Consider the following 22,796-nt stretch of genomic DNA (forward strand, 5'->3'; position numbering starts at 1 on the left):
GCAGGAAGAATGTTCCCAATGTTGGGGAAGTCCAGAACCAGGGGTCACAGTCTAAGGATAAGGGGTTAACCATTTAGGACCGAGATGAGGAGAAACTTCTTCACCCAGAGAGTGGTGAACCTGTGGAATTCTCTACCACAGAAAGTAGTTGAGGCCAATTCACTAAATATATTCAAAAGGGAGTTCGATGAGGTCCTTACTACTTGGGGGATCAAGGGGTATGGCGAGAAAGCAGGAAGGGGGTACTGAATTTGCATGTTCAGCCATGAACTCATTGAATGGCGGTGCAGGCTAGAAGGGCCGAATGGCCTACTCCTGCACCTATTTTCTATTTTTCTATGTTTCTATGTTTCAGCTGGTTGGCCTCGAAGCATTGTTTGGTGTGTGGCTCGGCTTCTTGAGATGATGTTGGGCCTCTCGGTAGTTGGGTTGTATATTCTGCACACAAGTCGAGTCCAGGGCCCGTTCGATGGTAGGTTTCTCAGCCGGTAACAGTCCGTCTCCGTTCTCTCTCGGTTTCTGTCTGTCTGTGACTGCTACTGCTCCTCGACTCCTTCTCCTGCTGCTCCAGCTGCTTCTTCCCTCTCGGTGGTTCCGTAGGTCCTATATTTGTATCCAATTTAGTTCTGGCCTTTTCGCACCCAAACTCAGTTGGTGGTCCATTGTGTAAGTTTGGGCGGGGAGATAGCTTTGAATATTTAATCAGAAGATGTCACAGGTACAGGTAGGTGTAAGGACAGGGGTATTGTTTCAGTGCACATTGGTGCCTCAAAGTCTGCTGGTCCATTGTAACAGTCCTGGGAGTCAATAGGTTTGTGCCTCCCCTTTGATAGGCCATCACCGCAGTGATCTCAGGACTATTGTCCACTGTCCATATTAATTAGGTAGATGATGGTCCACATTCATAATTTGATTAGGGGTGAGTCATATTTTTGAACTGGGCCGGGTAGTCCCCATTGGTTGAGGATTTCCCTGCTTCAGGCCCGACTCGACCCCTGATTGGCCTGCCAGAATGTACTTTTCCCCCATTGGCCAGTGCCTCCGTCTCGCTTGTGAGCCAGACTCCACAATGTCTGTATCTGCCCACACGTTTCCCAGCCTGCCTGCTCTGAGGATTTTACTTGGCCAAAAATGTTCATTTAAAATGTATAGGACGATCCCATCTTGGTTTTCTTGTCCTTTGGGTGTTCCAATAAAATGCGGCCGTGGATTTTCGAACCTTACATTGCCAATGATCCCTTTAAACAGCGCTGCTGGAGGCTCTTTCCTGCTTGTGAACACTTGGTCAGCTGGTCGTCATTAACACAAGCCAGTAATTGGAGCGCCAAACTCAAAAATGGTTAATGGGACGTCATGTGAGCATTGCACACTCACTGACAGCACGACCTCCATCATGTACATAGCCCCAGCGAGCACAGACATTGACAGCGCTGCCACCCAACCAAAAAAGGCCGCCGTCATTGAACCCGCCAGCAGTGGGCCATAACAGTCAGTGCTGCTGCAGACCTAGAAATTCAATAAGACCCGAAAATGGGCAATGGCATCGCGGGACGAGATTTGTTCGCGCTCATTTAGAAAGTACAGGCAGCGTATTGTTTTGGTGCTGCTTGCTGATTTGAATGATTTTAGAGCATAGCCCAACCACAAAAGCGCTGCTTCAAGCTGTGCGCTTCGCAGGAGGCACAATGTCGCGTCCCTGTAGCATCACTGGAGCAAGGCTGCATTCTCCTAAACCAAGCATGTCATTCTATAAAGCAGGCTCCAGCCCTTAAAGGTGAACTGCCTGCTGAAAAAAAAAATCAAAATCACTTCAAATTAGGCAGTCACTCGCCCTTAAAGATTAACTGCCTTCTGGAAAAGAAAATTGAAAATCACTCTAAACTAGGCAGTCTTCAACTCTCAAAGCTGAACTGCCTTCTGCAGATAAAAAAAATGTTGAAAGTGATTCAGCACTAACACAGATGGCTCAACAGGCCAGGGAAAGGGCAGCCAGGGTTTTGCACATAGCACTACAGCTTTGTGTAGGGGGTAAACACTGGAAGAGAGTTCCTTTACCCACAGGGGGCCTTGAGGCCCTCCAGAAAGAAAGATGTGGGACCAGATCGCTAAGCAGTGTTGTCCCCAGGTCCTGGCTCCAGTGCCCAAAGAAGTTTCATGAAATGAGTGGTCAAGGTCAACGAATGCATCTTCAAAAGCCATCTCTTGCAAACTGTATCACTACGAGAGGGTGGTATGGGAAGCAGCAACAACCAAAATCTCAGTTGTGCGTCAATTCAGACATTGCACTCCGATTTATGTCACGATTTGTACATTTACATTGGAAAGGTGAGCACAGGCAACGGCAGTGCTCCTGACTTCTCCAAAATAGTGTCAGCCGTGTCCCGCACCTTAACGGCTGGCGCTACAGCAGCGAATATCCTTGTTCAGCTTGGGAATGGTAGTCTATACAGCTTCAAATATATTTTACTTAACCTCCTTGTTGTTGCCTTCTTGGTGGAAGTGCTTTATTTAAAATTCTTGACTGAATATTATTGAAGCATTCGCAGTCCAGTTGGTTGAGGTGTGGTGTCACCAAGATGTATGGTGGAAGTTGAGTGACAACACTTGACCCGAGAAGCTGAAGGACCCTTTAATATTTTCCAAGCGAAATGACAGAGGCTACGTTGCTATAGCCCTACTACGGATCCTGAAAGTGAAGTTCCTTTCTGTAGATATTAGCAGCCATTATGCCCCTGTTACCGTACAAAATATGTTGGAGGGCTAGAATTTCGGCAGGTTTGCTCCCCGCACCCCCCATTTATCGCTATGGCAAAGGCAAAGTTGAAAAAGTAATTTTTTGGGGTACTAACCGAGCTGCACAAAATTTAGCAACCGGGCAGAAAATTCGGCAGCAGTTTTGCGACGGCGCTAAAAATGATCACCTGCCCATTTTTTTAGCCTTTTTCATTATGTTAATTGGCGTGCAATGCTGTGCTATTGCCAGGGGTGGAACATTCGCCTATATCGCCATTTTTACCGCCCGGCCAAAAACACGACCAAAAAAAATCAAGTCTTATCAGGTCAGGTCCAGGGAGCACTCTTGAAAAACGGAGCAGAAATTCATTACATAAAAGGATTTGGAGGGAAGGCTGTGTTTTACACAGTGAGCTTTATATGAATTTATAGTTTGTTTTTAAAGATATTTAAGGACATTTAAAAGAATGGGGGCGATAATACCACTGCCATTATTCCTGACTGCTTTTTCTATACGGCATTGAGCTGGAAGAAAAATTATTCAAGAGCATTTTGAGCTTAATCAAAGAGCTCACAGACATATGAGGAGGAGGCCTTACCGCCCCCATGAGTTTACAGGGAACATCGCTCATACCTGCAGCTGTCTGAGGCACATTGCATCCAAAGACTGCGCTTCCGAAAAGAGGTGGTCACAGAGATATGCCAGCTCATAAAGGCAGACCTACAGGACTGCACTGCCCGTCAAGGTGAAGGTGACTGCAGCACTTGCCTTCTATGCCACCGGCTCCTTTCAGGCATCAGCAGGGGACATATGCTCCATCTCGCAATATGCTACACATCGTTGCATTCGCCAGGTGACTACTGCACTTTACGCACGCAGGATGGTCTTTATAAATTTCCCAATGACCAAGGAGGCGCAGAATGAGAGGGCTATAGGGTTTGCATGAATTGCTGGCTACCCAAGGTACAGGCTGCCATTGACTGTATGCACATCGCCATGCGAGCACCTTTAGAGGATGCAAAGATTTACCGAAACCAAAAGGGATTCCATTCCCTCAACATATAGATTGTCTGCGACCATACTCAGCGCATCATGGCAGTAAATACCCATTTTCCAGGGAGCATCCATGATGCTTTCATCTTGCGTGAGAGCAGTGTGTCATACCTGTTTGAGCGTCAGCCACAAGGCCAGACCTGGAAGCTGGGAGACAAAGGCCTCGCCACCTGGCTCATGATCCCCCTCCGGTACCCTCAGACACAAGCCGAGCATTGCTATAATAACAGCCATATAGCCACATGCAACATCATCAAAAAGACAATTGGAGTGCTCAAGCAGTGCTTCCAATGCCTGAACCAATCTGGAGGCTCCCTGCAATACTCCCCTCAGCAGGTCTCTGAGTTCATTGTAACGTGCTGCATGCTACACAACTTAGCCATCATTACATGACAGGATTTGCCACCGGGGTCTGCAGGAGAGAGGGGAGGAGGGGTTGGAGGAGGAGGAGAAGGATGAGGAGGAGGAGGACGAGGAGCCTGGTGATGAACTCATGCCACCACCCTCACCACCGCCACAGGGGAGGCCTCGTGGAGCTTTCACCTTTGCAAAAGCCTTACGTCAGCAGCTCATAATTCATCGCTTTGTTTAAACAATGAATGGCACTTTTCACCGTTGCCTGTCCACTCTATCCCACCATGTTGACTATTCCCCCTCTTATTCTGCAAATGAGACACTGCACAGGAATGGGTAAGGTGAACAAAAGAATTTATTAAACATACAGTAACTTGATAAACATTGTAACTGGAATAAGATTTAACTTGACTAAAATTTAAACATCTCAAAAGTGAAACAAAATTTATTAAACATTATTGTGAATTGGCAAACTCTTATAAAATATCAAAAACAACAAATTATCAACAACAACACAACAAAACAGCAACAAAACAACAACAAAACAAAACAACGAAAGAACAACAGCCCCTGCACTGAACGTCTTTTACCTGCGGCCCCTCCTGCCCCCTCATCCTAACTCCCCTCCCTCGCATCATGATCGTACCCAAGGTGGTACCAAGATGTTGTGCAGCAACGCAGCCAGAGTCCTGCTGTAAAAGGGGGATAGACAATGGAGACGTGTGGATTCCCTGGAGAAGCTCGGGGTATGGAAGGCCCGGCTTCTGAGGGGCAAGGCTCTTGCTCAGTCTCACCACTCACAGGTGATGTGGGTCTGGGTGCTGTGACACTGGGGACTGCAGTGCCAAAGGTCGAGACCATCAATAGGGCGTGGGCATGGATAGCCTCGCGGGTCGCAGCAACAATCTGCGACATGCCCTCCCTCATGTCCGCGGATAGTGCTGCAATGCTTGCGGGAAAACCACCCAAGACCTCCAGGAGCAGTTGGTTGAGCTGGATGCTCTCCCTGGACAGTCCCACCATGTCCAAGTGTGCGTCTGCCTGTCTGTCAACAGACCAACTTTGCTGACTCTCCCTCCGGAGAGACGGCATACGGGATTTGACCTGGGAGTGCGTTGCTGCACGCCACTTGTACCCGGGGCTTCGGATTGGTCAAAGCCCGAGAATGTTTCTTCCTTGTCAGAGATGGCCCCCCCCATCCCCCCCAGAATAGATTCATGAGTTTCCTCCTCCCATGGAGGTTATCCATCCTCAGCGCCTTCCTCATCCCCCTCCTCCACCGTCACATGATGGGCTGAGGTGGAGGCTTCCATTGGGGCATGTGGCACCTTCTCATCTGGAAAAAGAAAACAACAGACGAGTGGTTAGCAGCAGAAGATCGGACAAGGTGACATGAGGAAGGTCACATAACACAGGCTCATCTGAAGGACCGACGCTACTCCATTATATGTAGGCCACAGACACTGTAATCACATTGCCCCAACCCTAGTCCACAGACACTGCATCACATTACCCCAACCGAGCCCGAGAATTTTGAAGGTCTTACCCACAGTTTCGAACAGGGAATCAGCACCCCCATGGGTAGTTGACCTCCGTGAGGGACCGATCAGAGCTGCCACGCGCTCCTCCAGGTCCATTAATGGCAGTGTATGGGGCAGACCGCCGCCTGTGCGCCTTGCTCCCAGCTGTTGTGCGACATCTTTCCCTGCAATTATGACAATGGGAATGGTTACCAGAGGGCTCATCTGATCTTGTGGCACATACTTTGTGCATTTAATACATCCTCTGTTTAATGGCTCTGGTAGTTGCACGTGGTTCATGAGGAAGACATCGAAGTTAAGATATCAAAAAGCAGTCTTAGTAATGTGTAACAATAATTCATGGCAAATAAGGTGCAACACTAAGCCTACCTATAAGGGTGGAGTGTCCGAAATCCGGAAACCTCAGGACTGAGGCCATTCTGGATTTTGGGTATTTATGGATCTCTGAACATCTTTCCAACATCCCGAAACGCATGGGCCGAGGTAAGGAGCGGGAGGGGCCGAGGTAAGGAGAGTCGGGGGCCGAAGTAAGGAGCGGACAGGGGGGACGAGGTAAGGGGAGTGGGGGGGCCGTGATAAGGGGAGCGAGGAGGGGGGCCGAGGTAAGGAGAGTGGGGGGCTGTGGTAAGGAGCGGAGGGGGGTGCGCCGAGATAAGGAAAGTAAGGGGCCGAGGTAAAGAGCAGAGAGGGGGGCCGAGGTAAGTGGAGTGGGGGGCCGAGGTAAGGAGCGAGGGGCCAAGGTAAGGGGAGCGAGGGGCTGAGGTAAGGAGAGTGGGGGGGCCGAGGTAAGGGGAGTGGAGGGCCGAGGTAAGGAGCGGAGGAGGGGCCAAGGTAAAGGGAGTGGGGGGGCCGAGGTAAGGGGAGTGGGGGTGATGAGGTAAGGGAAGTGGGGGGTCAAGATAAGGGGAGTGGGGGGCTGAGGAAAGGGGCGAGGGGCTGAGGTAAGGGGAGCGGGGGGCCGAGGTAAGGGGAGTGGGGGGCCGAGGTAAGGGGAGTGGGGGGCCGAGGTAAGGGGAGTGGGGGGCTGAGATAAAGAATGGGGGGCTGAGATAAGGAGCAAGGGGCTGAGGTAAGGAGCAGGGGTCTGGGGGTGGTCTATGCTTCCAGGTTATGCAATGGCGGGTCAGGGGTTGGGGTTTTCGGGTCAGGGGCCGGAAGCCGGGAAAAACATGCATTGAAGACCTGCAAAAAAGGTAAATTAAAGTTTTTATTTTTAAATTCTTTTTCAGCAGTTAATTTGGCTTAAAAAATGTCCAAAAAAATGTCCAGATTCCAGAACATTTTCCAGACTCCGGATGACCCCACCACAGATCGGCCCGGTGTCCGGTTTCCGGAACATTCCGAATTTCAAAACTCCGGATTTCGGACGCTCAACCTGTACCAACATGTTTCAGATTTACAATTTAAGTACTGAAGGAGTGCATGAATAAAAATATTGCTCACTCTGCTAATCCTGCAATGGTCATTGAACTTTTTCCGACACTACTTATGGTCCCTCTTGATATTGTCCACTGCGGAAACCTCCTTGGCCACGCTGGTCCACAGACACCTTAGCACAGGTGGAAGGGGTTTACTGGCACCCCTCCTAATAAAATCTCCCCATCTACTTTGCACAGCTACGATAAAGGCCTCGTTTTCCTAAAATTAACCTTCTTGGCTCTCTGCCTGCTGAAGTCTCCTTCCATCGTGGCTGCTCTGTGAAAAATAGCTGATTCAGCCCTGGATGTACTGCTCATGCACGCTATCCTGACAGCTGACCAGATCGTGGGAACAAGAAAAAGAATCGGGGGGGGGAAAAAAATCGGCAAAAAAAAAAATTTGCGCATGCGCTGAAGGACCGTTTTTTTTTCCGATCACAAATTTCAGCTCCGGCACACAAATTCACTGATGCAAGACTGGTTTTAGCGCTATTGCTATCTTTGGTCACCATTTGGTGAATTTTGCCAAGTCCAGCGATAGTGGTACGCCAATGGTAAAAAAAATTCCGCCGTGATTATCGCCCAAGAATGGGCAAAATCGCTTAAACCCGAATTTCTAGCTCTCGAGTCTTGAATAAAAGGTTTAGTGGCTCAATTCTGGCTGTTAGTATTCGATTTTACACTGTTACATTCAGTTTTATTTGATGACTAATTTATTGCTAGCATTTAATTTTAAATTATAAACATACCGGATTGCACACTGCATCTTCAGTCGTACATTTACAAAATTACTAGCTAAATAACATTACTGTCCTGGGCAACTTTCCTTCCTCAATAAACAACACAACGACTGGCCATTTGTCTCATTGCTGTTTATTCCAAATGCAAATGGTTGTGGCATTGCCAATATACTGCACTTCAAAGTAATTCAATGTACTTAAAGCACTGAGGCATTTCAGAGGGACATCATAAGGTGTAATATAAAAGCAAATCTCAATTTTTTCTTTAAACTGATGGAACCATATACCAGCAATAATTATTGGTCCCACCCAGCACCACCCAAATCCACCGAGGTTCTGCCCAAAAATACAATATTTGATGAAAATCCTCAGGTACTGCTGATGTGCCGCCCAGGTCCCGCCCGGCGGGAGTTTAATCGGGGAAGGACCGCCGGCGGACCTTCCTACTGCCCGCCCATGCCGAAGTCTGAAAAATCGTGATTTTAGTGGCTATGCTCCTCTAAGATCCTGCTCCCACCTGCCAGAATGACCGCTGGGAAAATGGTGATCTGAGCTGGCTGTAAATCAGGCGGGAGCGACAATCGCGCAGAGTGCTCCAGTGCTGCACATCCCGGGTCACATACATATGCTGGACCCGTATAAAACCCTCAGAATGAGTTCACAGATGGAAATGACACTGCTCAGAGAGACTTTACACATGGAAATGAAAAGTGCTCCGCTGAAGGGCAGGTGTGAGATAGGAAGCGGGAATGAGGGGCAACAGACAGTAAAGGTACCATGGAGATGTGCTGTAAGAGTTTTGAAACCATTGCACACAGAACAGAGTTAGTGAGACAATGTGAGTGTACAGATGGTATGAGATAAGGTAAAAAAAAATATGCGGCAATTAAATCCTGTGAGGTTCCCTTAGGTGGCAGGATGTGATCCTGAGAACAACATGAGCTCAAGTACAGAAGACGGAAAACTATCTATAATGGACTGCGATGTGACCGAACAACATGTTATGTCAGGGGTGTGGCTCAGCGATGTTGCAGCTACGAGAATGAGGACTCAAATGCCAGCCTTAATGTCTGCCCTCCAAGTTCTGCAACTAGTTGTGATTCAATGGCAGCCTTCGTGAATTGGTGACTCTTACTTGTCGTTGCTCAATTGCCTGATGTCAGGAGCCATGAGAGAGTCGCATAATAAGTGCATGGCCAGGTATTGCTTAGATAACAGTACACTTGATGGAGATTTGTCTGTTACTCAGCACATATCCTAGAATACCTAAAAGTGAAACACCGAACAAGAGTTGGTAAAAAAAAATGTGTCTGTATTGATTTGTCCAGTATTCCAAAGTGAGAGAACATGCAAACATGTGAAGCCAAATCTTTTACATTATTTCAAAAACCATTAAAGTGACAATCAAAAGGAGCCATGTGAAACAAGGCCAACAACATTAAGAAGATTTAACAACATCACCAGCACCAACCCCCAACCCTCTACCCACTACCACCACCTCTCTTCCCCTCCATCGATGTGAGACCCATTGTTCTCTTCATGGCTCTGCCATCACCATGGCAACCCGCACCTCTGCCCCTCAACGCTTCTGCTCCATGGCGTTGTGCAAGAGGGCAGCCAGAGTACTGCTGTCATGTTTGTCATGGAGAGAATGTAGGGGGGAGATAGAAGTTGTTAGCATCTCCGGTTCCTTGGGGTCTGTCGGCATCGGTGGTATGGCATCGGGGGGGGTTCAATGACATGGCCCGAAAGCATCGATTGGCGCATGGCCTCTACCGAGTCGGTGTTTAGCTCCACCGCACTGATGACCCACGACATACTGGCAGTATACTGCTCTGCAAATGTGGCGATGCTGGCAGCTATCCCAGCCATGACCTGCAGCAGATTGCGGCCTAGGTCGATGCTCGTCCTGAACAGCTGCCCCATTTCCTGTATTGCTGCCAACTGTCCTGCATCGTCATCTGCTTGTGGCGTTATCCTGGGTGGCTGCGGCTTGGTGGCTTCTGCTCCTCCCAACACTTGAACCCACTTCGTCCGACTCAAAACCCAAAAGGTCGGACCCAGCGACTGATGTTGGTCGCACAGGTGGCATACATGTCAGGGGGCTTCAGTCCCCCTCTTCCACCTCCTCGACCTCAAGTGCTACAAATACTGGCCCTTCTCCCTCCTCTTCCTCCTGGTCTTCGTCCCTCTGGGTAGCGGAGGTGGATGCGGTGGATATGGGGGATCTTGCGGGGGGGGGGTGGGGGGTGGGGGGGCTGGTGACGGGACAGAAAGAGCTGGTGTGTCGGACTCCTGGCAAGGTCGAGGTGGAAGGTGTTGGTGGTAGACACTGCCTTTGTGTGCCAGAGGTGGATGGGGTGCATAGATTGGTGGTGTCCGATTGATCATCTGCAAGTACAGGACAACATGTAAGTGTTTAACTGGGGGGTGGGGTTGGTCACATTTCACATTCTTACTTCAAGGAATACCATCGGCATATCACCACACCATGAATGGCCGACAGACAGAGCATTGAAAAGCATTTGACATCACATTACATGACCTTCCATGACATGAGCGACACACATTGGTGTGAATTGTTTAAACTTACCATCCTCTAGCACGGGATGGGGAGATGGTCACCCACCAATGCCAATGCACACTGCTCTATGTTAGTCACCTCGATGACATCTGGTGGGCCCCCTCCTGTGCCACTCTGCTTTGATGCGTTGACTGTTCTTTTCTGCTGCAGAAATAAAAGTTGCAGCCTTTACCCTTTTTGCACATGCAACACACACACACGGCCACAGAACCTTTTTGAGTAGTATGGGAGTGCTGCAATAAGATGTTTACTTACTCTTACTGACAACCACATCATTCCATCTTTTCCTGCACTGGTCTCCATACCACACAATGTTGCCCAGTAAGGACATGGCCTCACCAATCTCCCACCAAATGTGTCTCTACTGGGGTGGTGCAGGCTTGCCACGGCCATCCCAGGTGAGGTCTTTATAATGGTGCTCCATCTCTAAGACAGATGCCTCCAGCTCATTTTCAGTAAACCAGGGCGCTCTGGGCCTCTCTCCATTAGACTTCTTGGCAGCTTTTCTTTCACTTATGACAGCTTTGTAAGATGGATGCCTGATGATAATGTTACTTCTCTCTCTCTTAATTAGACCACTCTACAACTAGCAGGTGCAAGTGAGTAACGAGGTTATATGTGCATGCGCAGCTGAGCCCTCAGCCCCAATCACGGGCAAAGTGATGTCATCGGCCACACAAAACTACAAAAAGAAATCTAAATCTCACGCATGCACGTTGCATGGCCTCCGATGTTTGCCGAGTCTAGAGGCCTGCACCTACCACCCACTGATGCTGCCGTCGCTCACGCCCGTTCCCGCCTGCCAACTCCCGCTGCCGCCAACAGAACTCACGCCTGACTGGCCCCAGCGGCAATGGGTGGCAAAAACTCACATTCCGCCCGGGGACCGCCAAGACACGGGTGGCCCAACGCTCGCACCAAGTTCGGGGCCATTGTTATTGTCTTCAGAAGAAGCTGAAAAAAATCTAGATTTTTTGACTGTTACTGTGTTGCTGATTCTGAATTTGGATTATGTGTGTGTCTAGTGATAAGACCAATGGCATATTAGAACTATAGATTAAAGAGAAATTGCTTTCCCAACATTAATATTGCAGTCCATACAAGGCAAACACATTGAACTTTTCTCTGAATTCATTTGTAGCAGGATGTGCAGTACATGAAAGTAATATCTGCTGAGTGTTTGGTGACTAACCTGATATCCAGTACATGATGAGGATGGAATTTCCATCTACACATTGATGAGAAAAATATTTCTCTCTGACCTCTCAAACTGATTTAACTTCCTTCCCCTTCGCAAACATCTGTGGCTTGGTTTGGTTCCAGCAATCCCAGTTTCTGGGAAGAACAAAGAGGAAAGTGAGAAGAAATGTTTTCACAAAGAGGGTTAGTAGACCATGAAGTGTTTTATCGCAAGTGGCTATTGTGGCATAGATTGTGACATTGTTTGAAAGGGAACTGGATAGATATTTGAAAAGGAAGAATGTAATCAGATGTGCGGAAAAGGTAGGAAAATAGGATTACAGGAGATAATTCCATTTGCATAGTTAGCAACACTATGTTTGTTATGGGCCCAATGGCTTCGCCCAGTACTGTAATTTCTATGGGGGACAAATTGGGCTCCTTTGCACCTCCCGTTAGTGCCTCCAGGGAGCACCAATGAGGTGCAAATGGGTTTGCGTCTGGACGAGCCGAGATCAGTGCCTCCCACTAAATTTGGCGGAAGTTTAGCAGCAACAGTACGGCGTTGCGCCCCGATCTCCTGTGCCCAGAGATCGTGATTTCATTGCTGTGAGCAGCACCCCGGTAGCACCCCAGAATAAAAATTCCTTCTCGCCCCCTGGTTGTTAACAATGACAGGTTGAGCAGTTGAGTTTCAGTCAGATGTTGGCTGAAAGAGCGCTATTTAACGGCACCAGCCTCAGGTTTAATTTTAGTCGGCCAATAATGCTTCCTTGTTAGTTTCACATAGGCAGACAGGCCTTTTGACCGATTTGAGCGATTTGCAGTTGAAGGAGTGTTCTGGCTCATGAAGATTCGTGAGTTTAATTAAGGGCAGATTTGAAAGTTCTAACATTTGGATCCTTTCATGGGGGCTGTGTTGGCACTGGATATCGCCCTCCAGTGTCACCGTCGGAAGCAACTGAGGCACAGAGAAAGAGTGAAAAATGTGGCCAGAGGTAGGAGGGCCAACAGGGCTCTCAACAGGAGACCTTACCCCACTTCAGGGTATTTTGGCAGCAGTTCTCCTGCAGGAAGGCTGCACTTCAGCAAGGATGTGGTCACAGAGCTCTGCCATCTCCTGCAACCAGACCTCGAGCCTGAGACCAGGGTGAGGACGGCTCTCTCAGTGGCAGTCAAAGTCACCATCGCACTCAATTTCGATACCAGTGGATCCTTCCAGTGTGCAACATTAATATTGCAGGAGACATATCTAACCTATCACAGTTCGCCATCCATTCCTGCATCTGTGAGGTCACAGAGGCTCTCTATGGAAGGAGAAGGGACGATATTTCCTTCCCCATCACCAGAGCGATGTAACTGGAGTGTGCTTGTGGCTTTGCCAGGATAGTGGGCTTTCCCATGACGCAGGGTGCCATTGACTGCACCCACATTGCTTTGTGGGCACCGCATAACAGTCCTGAGGTGTTCCTTTACCGTAAAGGCTACGACTCATTTAATGTGCAGTTGGTGTACACATGACGAATCCTCATCATCAATACCCGCTATCCTGGCAGCAGCCACAATGCATTCACCCAGCTCCCTTTCAGCCACCACATCAAGCTCGCGGCTAGCTGGTTGGAGACAAGGGTTATACGCTCTCCGCCTGGCTCATGACTCCTCTCCGTAACCCCAACACTTGTGCCCAGCACTCATATAATGAGAGCCATGCTGCCACCAGGAACATCATTGAGCAGAGCATTGAAGTGCTAAAGCAATGGTTCCGCTGCCTTGACTGCTCGGAAGGAATCATCCAATACTCGGCTGAGTGGGTGTCCATTTTCATCATCATCTGCTGCATGCTGCTCAACTTGGCCATCATGAGAGCACAGCAATTCCCACTCGGCATAGCTCCACCACGTCAGGAGGAGGTGAAGGAGGAGGAGGAGCCCAAGGATGAGGATGAGGAGGAGGACAAGGATGAGGAGGAGGAACAGGAGCAGGAACAGCAGCGATGGAGGAGGCAACCATTCAATCGGCCTTCTGCAAGGGCGGTCCATGACCGTCTCATCAAACTTCTGTTTCAATGAATTCCAGGCCACTTCCCAGTTGCTCAGCACGTCCCATCATTACATCAATTTTTCATTCCATACCACACCCCAAAACTGAAATGAGAGAGACAACCAAATGTATAATATTCCAATAACAAATTTATCCAAAAACATTAACCACATATATACACAACAATAACATTTACTAATAATCCTTGTGCAAACCCTTACTTCCCCACTTAACACTGCCTTTTCCTATTCTACTGGTGGAGTGTCAGTGTCAGAGACTACAGCTGGCCTTGCAGGATGCATTTGACCAGCTCTGGGCCTGGAATGCCCGGTTGTAGACTGCACTACCTCAGGCTGAGCAGCAGCAGTCTGGGTTGGCTGGAAGATAGGCAGCGACAAGTGCAATGGCGGACTGGCAGTGGTGGGATCAGGAATGCTGTCATCCTGAGAGAGGACAGCAGGTTCCTGTTCCACTGATCCACTGCCATTCCCCTGGGGCAGCACCTCAGCATCCCTACCAATCTGCTGGAGCACAGATTGGTGGCGTGCTGCGACACCATGAGAACACTGGTGGACTGTGGTGGAAAAGTGACGATGGCAGCAGTCTGAGCTCACGTGGCATCAAGCTGAAACTGTATGAGAGCAGTCTGAGTTTCGCTGCCAGCAACCATTGTCTGCATTATATCACTACGACATTGCGTTGCTTCCGCCTGTGCTGCAATGGAAGCTGTCACATTGCCCATGGCACACGTCATGAGGTCTGGTTCCCCACGGTCTCTCTGGGAGTCCATCTGCACATTGGAAATAACAGGCTCCATGGTGTGCGCAGAGCTCTGTGCAATGTTGGAGGTGGACTCCTCCATGCTCCTTATCATTGCCGAGATCCTTATCATCTCAAAGTGCATGACCATCAGCCTTCTTGAGTATGCCTCCTCATTGAGGTCCTCATCTGAATCCTGTGCAGCAGAACGCCCGTGCGAACTTGCCCTTCGAGGAGCTGGCTGCTGAAGTACCATTTCCCCTTGGCCTTGCTGCAGCCTGCTCGTTCCTGGTGTATCAGCCAGTGCAGACCCCTCTATTAAGCTTGCCTTTAACATGAAAATATGTTGGCAAGTAAAATCAAGTAAAACCCAAAGCTATTTGTAAATAGATTAAGAGTAAGAAGGTAACTAGAGAAAGAGTGGGGCCCAAAAAGGTAATCTGTATGTGGATGCGGAAGAGGTGGGTATGGTTCTGAGTGAATACTTTGCATCGGTTTTCACAAAAGAGAGGGACGATGCAGACACTGCCACCAGGGAGGAAAAATGTGAAATATTAGAGAAAGAATTGAGGGGCTTAGCAGCTTTGAGAGTGGATAAATCCCCAGGCTCTGATGAAATGTATCCCAGGCTGTTAAGAGAAGCAAAGGAGGACAATCAATTTCCAATCCTCTCTGGCTGCAGATGTGGTGCCAGAGGACTGGAGGACTGCTAAGGTTGTACCGTTGTTTAAAAAGGGAGGAAGGAATAAACCGAGTAATTACAGGCTAGTCAGTCTAACCTCGATGGAGGGAAAATTATTGGATAAAATTCTGAGGAACAGGATAAACCTTAATTAAGAAAGACATGGAGTAATCAAGGACAGCCAGCATGGATTTGTTAGGGGAAGATAATGTCTGACTAAATTGATTGAATTTTTTGAAGAGTTAAAACGGAGGGTCGATGAGGGTAGTGTGTTGATGTGGTGTATATGGATTTTAGCAAGGCTTTTGATAAGGTTCCACATGGCAGACAGGTTACGAAAGTAAAAGCCAATGGAATCCAGGGCAAAGCAGCAAGTTGGGTGCAAAATTGGCTCAGAGGCAGGAAGCAAAGTGTAATGGTTGATGGGTGTTTTTGTGACTGGAATGATGTTTCCAATGGGGTTCCACAGGGATCAGTATTAGGGGCTAGACTTTCTACTTTTGTGCAGATCGCCCAAAAATGGGCATTATTTTCAGCGTTGGCTGTAATTATGGGTTTTGAGATCACCGGATTATCGGCCATTTTCAAAATCCCAACTATCCATTCTATAAAATGGGCATTACAGCAAGCGATCTGAAATGGGTGTTAGCGTTAAAATTTTTGACCTTCTGCCGTAAAGTGTCGGCATTCATAGCAATGGCATGGCAATGGTCGTTTCCACGTTTCAGGAGGTCAGGGGTCATCATTACATGCACAGAAGAGGAGAGAGAGGGAGCAGAGAGGAACTGAAAGTGTGTGTTGGTGTGGTATGTGTTTGTTTAGCTGTTTTGGGAGGCAGGAGGGAGATTTTCCAGCAGCAAAAAGAATTCAGACGGCAAATAACGTTGTTCCTACTGAGTTTTTTGTGGAAATTTTTTTTTTTACAATGGAAGGGATGGAGGGGGCGACATAGCACGTTGTGAAGATGGACGCTGACAAAAGCAGTGAGGTGGGAGAGGAACAATCAGGAGGATAAAAAAGAGTGAGGAGATTCTCGGACGAGGCAAATGCCTCCCTCCTGCAGGAGGTCGAATCACGCTGGGGTCAACTGACCCAGGGTGTGCATGGGATGCCCACAGCAAAGGTATACCAGAGGAAATGGGCCGACATAGCTGAGGTAGTCTCGTCGCTGACCAATGAGGTGCGTGAGGGCAACCAGTGCCGCAAATGTTGGAACAACCTTGTCGGATCTGCCAGAGCATTACATTTATTTACATGTACTTATATATTTATATAATTTGAATTGTAAGTGTAACGAGTGATTAAAATCAGATGTGAGGTCTTGCACTATACCAGGAATGTTTTACTCAAAGCCTGTGTTCACGGTGTACGTCTTAGAATCATAGAAACATAGAAAATAGGTGCAGGAATAGGCCATTCAGCCCTTTGAGCCTGCACCACCATTCAATAAGATCATGGCTGATGATTCACCTCAATACCTCATTCCTGCTTTCTCTCTATACCCCTTGATCCCTTTAGCCATAAGGGCCATATCTAACTCCCTCTTGAATATATCCAACGAACTGGCATCAACAACTCTCTGCGGTAGAGAATTCCACAGGTTAACAACTCTCTGAGTGAACAAGTTTCTCCTTATCTCAGTCCTAAATGGCTTACCCCGTAGCCTTAGACTGTGTCCTCTAGTTCGGGACTTCCCCAACATCGGGAACATTCTTCCTGCATCTAACCTGTCCAGTCCCATCAGAATTTTACATGTTTCTATGAGATCCTCTCTCATCCTTCTAAACTCCAGTGAATACACGTCCAGTCGATCCAGTCTCTCCTCATATGTCAGTCCTGCCATCCCGGGAATCAGTCTGGTGAACCTTCACTGCACTCCCTCAATAGCAAGAACATCCTTCCTCAGATTAAGAGACCAAAACTGAATATAATATTCCAAGTGAGGCCTCACCAAGGCCCTGTACAACTGCAGTAAGACTTCCCTGCTCCTATACTAAAATCCACTAGCTATGAAGGTCAACATGCCATTTGCCTTCTTCACCGCCTGCTGTACCTGCATGCCAACTTTCAATGACTGATGTACCATGACACCCATTCTCGTTGTACCTCCCCTTTTCCTAATCTGCCGCCATTCAGATAATATTCTGCCTTCGTGTTTTTGCCACCAAAGTGGATAACCTCACATTTATCCACATTATACTGCATCTGCCATGCATTTGCCCACTCATTTAACCTGTCCATGTCACCTGCAGCCTCTTAGTGTTCTCTTCACAGCTCACACTGCCACCCAGCTTAGTGTCATCTGCAAACTTGGAGATATTACACTCAATTCCTTCATCTAAATAATTGATGTATCTTGTAAATAGCTGGGGTCCCAGCATTGAGCCCAGAGGCACTCCACGAGTCACTGCCTGCCATTCTGAAAAGGACCCATTTATCCCGACTCTCTGCTTCCTGAACACCAACCAGTGGCTATCAAGGGAAATCAGGGATATCATTAAAGCCAAGGAAGTGGCATACAAATTGGCCAGAAATAGCAGAGAACCCGGGGACTGGGAGAAATTTAGAACTCAGCAGAGGAGGACAAAGGGTTTGATTAGGGCAGGGAAAATGGAGTACGAGAAGAAGCTTGCAGGGAACATTAAGACGGATTGCAAAAGTTTCTATCGATATGTAAAGAGAAAAAGGTTAGTAAAGACAAACGTAGGTCCCCTGCAGTCAGAATCAGGGGAAGTCATAACGGGGAACAAAGAAATGGCGGACCAATTGAACAAGTACTTTGGTTCGGTATTCACTGAGGAGGACACAAACAACCTTCCGGATATAAAAGGGGTTGGAGGGTCTAGTAAGGAGGAGGAACTGAGGGAAATCCTTATTAGTCAGGAAATTGTGTTGGGGAAATTGATGGGATTGAAGGCCGATAAATCCCCAGGGCCTGATGGACTGCATCCCAGAGTAATTAAGGAGGTGGCCTTGGAAATAGTGGATGCATTGACAGTCATTTTCCAACATTCCATTGACTCTGGATCAGTTCCTATGGAGTGGAGGGTAGCCAATGTAACCCCACTTTTTAAAAAAGGAGAGAAGAGAGAAAACAGGGAATTACAGACCGGTCAGCCTGACATCGGTAGTGGGTAAAATGATGGAATCAATTATTAAGGATGTCATAGCAGTGCATTTGGAAAGAGGTAATATGATAGGTCCAAGTCAGCATGGATTTGTGAAAGGGAAATCATGCTTGACAAATCTTCTGGAATTTTCTGAGGATGTTTCCAGTAGAGTGGACAAGGGAGAACCAGTTGATGTGGTATATTTGGACTTTCAGAAGGCTTTCGACAAGGTCCCACACAAGAGATTAATGTGCAAAGTTAAAACACATGGGATTGGGGGTAGTGTGCTGACATGGATTGAGAACTGGTTGTCAGACAGGAAGCAAAGAGTAGGAGTAAATGGGGACTTTTCAGAATGGCAGGCAGTGACTAGTGGGGTACCGCAAGGTTCTGTGCTGGGGCCCCAGCTGTTTACACTGTACATTAATGATTTAGATGAGGGGATTAAATGTAGTATCTCCAAATTTGCGGATGACACTAAGTTGGGTGGCAGTGTGAGCTGCAAGGAGGATTCTATGAGGCTGCAGAGCGACTTGGATAGGTTAGGTGAGTGGGCAAATGCATGGCAGATGAAGTATAATGTGGATAAATGTGAGGTTATCCACTTTGGTGGTAAAAACAGAGAGACAGACTATTATCTGAATGGTGACAGATTAGGAAAAGGGCAGGTGCAAAGAGACCTGGGTGTCATGGTACATCAGTCATTGAAGGTTGGCATGCAGGTACAGCAGGCGGTTAAGAAAGCAAATGGCATGTTGGCCTTCATAGCGAGGGGATTTGAGTACAAGGGCAGGGAGGTGTTGCTACAATTGTACAGGGCCTTGGCGAGGCCACACCTGCAGTATTGTGTACAGTTTTGGTCTCCTAACCTGAGGAAAGACATTCTTGCTATTGAGGGAGTGCAGCGAAGGTTCACCAGACTGATTCCCGGGATGGCGGGACTGACCTATCAAGAAAGACTGGATCAACTGGGCTTGTATTCACTGGAGTTCAGAAGAATGAGAGGGGACCTCATAGAAACGTTTAAAATTCTGACGGGGTTAGACAGGTTAGATGCAGGAAGAATGTTCCCAATGTTGGGGAAGTCCAGAACCAGGGGACACAGTCTAAAGATAAGGGGGAAGCCATTTAGGACCGAGATGAGGAGGAATTTCTTCACCCAGAGAGTGGTGAACCTGTGGAATTCTCTACCACAGAAAGCTGTTGAGGTCAATTCACTAAATATATTCAAAAAGGAGTTAGATGAAGTCCTTACTACTAGGGGAATCAAGGGGTATGGTGAGAAAGCAGGAATGGGGTACTGAAGTTGCATGTTCAGCCATGAACTCATTGAATGGCGGTGCAGGCTAGAAGGGCCGAATGGCCTACTCCTGCACCTATTTTCTATGTTTCTATGTTTCTAGTTCTCTATCCACGTCAGTACATTACCCCCAATACCATGTGCTTTAATTTTGAACACCAATCTCTTGTGTGGAACCTTGTCAAAAGCCTTTTGAAAGTCCAATACACCACATCCACTGGTTCTCCCTTGTCCACTCTACTGGTTACATCCTCAAAAAATTCTAGAAGATTTGTCAAGCATGATTTACCTTTCCTAAATCCATGCTGTCTTGGACCGATCCTGTCACTGCTTTCCAAATGCACTGCTATTTCATCTTTAATAATTGATTCCAACATTTACCCCACTACTGATGTCTATAATTACCTGTTTTCTCTCTCCCTCCTTTCTTAAAAAGTGGTGTTACATTAGCTAACCTCCAGTCCATAGGAACTGATCCAGAGGTGATAGACTGTTTGAAAATGATCACCAATGCATCCACTATTTCTAGGGCTACTTCCTTAAGTACTCTGGGATGTAGACTATCAGGCCCTGGGGATTTATCGGCCTTCAATCCCATCAATTTCCCCAACACAATTTCCTGACTAATAAGGATTTCCTTCAGTTCCTCCTTCTCACTCGACCCTCGGTCCCCTAATATTTCCAGAAGGTTATTTGTGTCTTCCTTCGTGAAGACAGAACCAAAGTATTTGTTCAACTGATCTGCCATTTCTTTGTTCCCCATTATAAATTCACCTGATTCTGACTGCAAGGCACCTACATTTGTCTTTACTAATCTTTTTCTCTTCACATATCTACAGAAGCTTTTGCAGTCAGTTTTTATGTTCGCTGCAAGCTTCCTCTCATACTCTATTTTCTTCCTCCTAATTAAACCCTTTGTCCTCCTCTGCTGAATTCTAAATTTCTCCCAGTCCTCAGGTTTGCTGCTTTTTCTGGCCAATTTATATGCCTCTTCCTTGGATTTAACACTATCCTTAATTTGCCTTGTTAGCCACGGTTGAGACACCTTCCCCGTTTTATTTTTACTCCAGAAAGGAATGTACAATTGTTGAAGTTCATCCATGTGATCTTTAAATGTTTGTCATTGCCTATCCACCGGCAACCCTTTCAGTATCATTCGCCAGTCTATTCTAGCCAATTCACCATCAAATTTACCTTTCCTTAAGTTCAGGACCCTAGTCTGTGAATTAACTGTGTCACTCTCCATCTTAATAAAGCATTCGACCATATTATGTTCACTCTTCCCCAAGGGGCCTCGCACAACAAGATTGCTAATTAGTCCTTTCTCATTACACATCACCCAGCCTAGGTTGGGCAGCCCCCCAGTTGTTTCCTCGACATATTGGTCTTGAAAACCATCCCTAATACACTCCAGGAAATCCTCCTCCACCGTATTGCTACCAGTTTGGTTAGCCCAATCTATATGTAGATTAAAGTCGCCCATGAAAACTGCTGTATCTTTATTGCACACATCCCTAATTTCTTGTTTGATGCTGTCCCCAACCTCACTACTACTGTTTGGTGGTCGGTACACAACTCCCACTAGTGTTTTCTGCCGTTTGTTATTCCGCAGCTCTACCCATACAGATTCCACATCATCCAAGCTAATGTCCTTCCTTACTATTGCATTAATTTCCTCCTGAACCAGCAACACTACCCCACCTCCTTTTCCTTTCTGTCTATCCTTCATGAATGTTGAATACCCCTGGATGTTGAGTTCCCAGCCTTGGTTACCCTGGAGCCATGTCTCCGTAATGCCAATTGTATCATATTCGTTTATTGCTGCCTGCGCAGTTAATTCATCCACCTTATTATGAATATTCCTCGCATTGAGGCACAGAGCCTTCAGGTTTGTCTTTTCAATACACTTTGCCCCTTTAGAATTTTGCTGTAATGTGGCCCTTTTTGATTTTTGCCTTGGGTTTCTCTGCCCTCCACTTTTACTTTTCTTCTTTCTATCTTTTGCTTCTGCCCCCAATCTGCTTCCCTCTGTCTCCCTGCATAGGTTCCCATCCCCCTGCCATATTAGTTTAACCCCTCCCCAACAGCACTAGCAAACACTCCCCCTAAGACATTGGTTCCGGTCCTGCCCAGGTGCAGACCGTCCAGTTTGTATTGGTCCCATCTCCCCCAGAACCGGTTCTAATGTCCCAGGAATTTGAATCCCTCCCTCCTGCACCACTCTTCAAGCCACGTATTCATCTTAGCTATTCTGCAATTCCTACTCTGACTAACATGTGGCATTGGTAGCAATCCTGAGATTACTACCTTTGAGGTCCTACCTTTTAATTTAACTCCAAGCTCCCTAAATTCAGCTTGTAGGATCTCATCCCATTTTTTACCTATATCGTTGGTACCTATATGCACCACGTCAACTGGCTGTTCACCCTCCCCCTCCAAAATATCTTTAGGTAAAGAATGATAATTTTCATAAAAACCATGATTACATCTGTCAGTTATGTGTTGTATTAGTCTCTGTGACAGTACCTAGCAATGATCTCATACAATGATCTCATGCCATGTCATTCCGGTGTTACCTTTTACAGAAGAAACTTTCAAAGAATTAAGCCGAGCAGAGGCGAATGGGTGGCGGGCCACCAGTCATCAGCGACCTCACCGACATCGAGGAGCGGGTGCTGGCACTAGTGGGGAGCCATACCCAGTCGGCCATGCAAGCAGCTGGAGAACCTGATGTGATGCCACATGAGTAAAGTATACACCATTGCGTGACGTAAATCAATAGATGCCACACCCACTCATATCTAACCAATAATATATGATAGATGAATGATAAAAGTGTTCTCTAAATAATGATGGCCTCATGAGAATCATTGTAATGCAGAATTTGGTGATGGTCATGAAATGTGATGACTGTGATGATTTTGATAGCGGTGGTACTTTTGTCATGCATATGTTGTCTGTAGCACTGGAATCACCTTGTGACCCTCGCACCCCCTTCTCCTCTAATAACCTAATTTGTGTTTTGTAGCTCAGCCAGCAGCGTGGTCCCATGCAACACCACTGAGCTCAGAAATTGGAGGTGCGTGGCTGGACTCGCCGGATGATCTTCCACCTGGTGCTGAGGAGTCCAGATTCTTGCCTGTGGAACTGCAGGGCGCCTTCTCCACGGATGAAAGTGCCGACTTTGAGGAGCCTGCATCGCTAAGCTCCATAATGCAGTCCACACCAAAGACATCTAGTGCTCTTGCTGCCATTCCCATCTCCACCGTGGAGATACCGAGCCAAAGCACCTTGCCACAGGG

The sequence above is a fragment of the Pristiophorus japonicus genome, chromosome 3 (assembly GCF_044704955.1).
Source record: "Pristiophorus japonicus isolate sPriJap1 chromosome 3, sPriJap1.hap1, whole genome shotgun sequence".
NCBI classification, from domain to species: Eukaryota; Metazoa; Chordata; class Chondrichthyes; family Pristiophoridae; genus Pristiophorus; species Pristiophorus japonicus.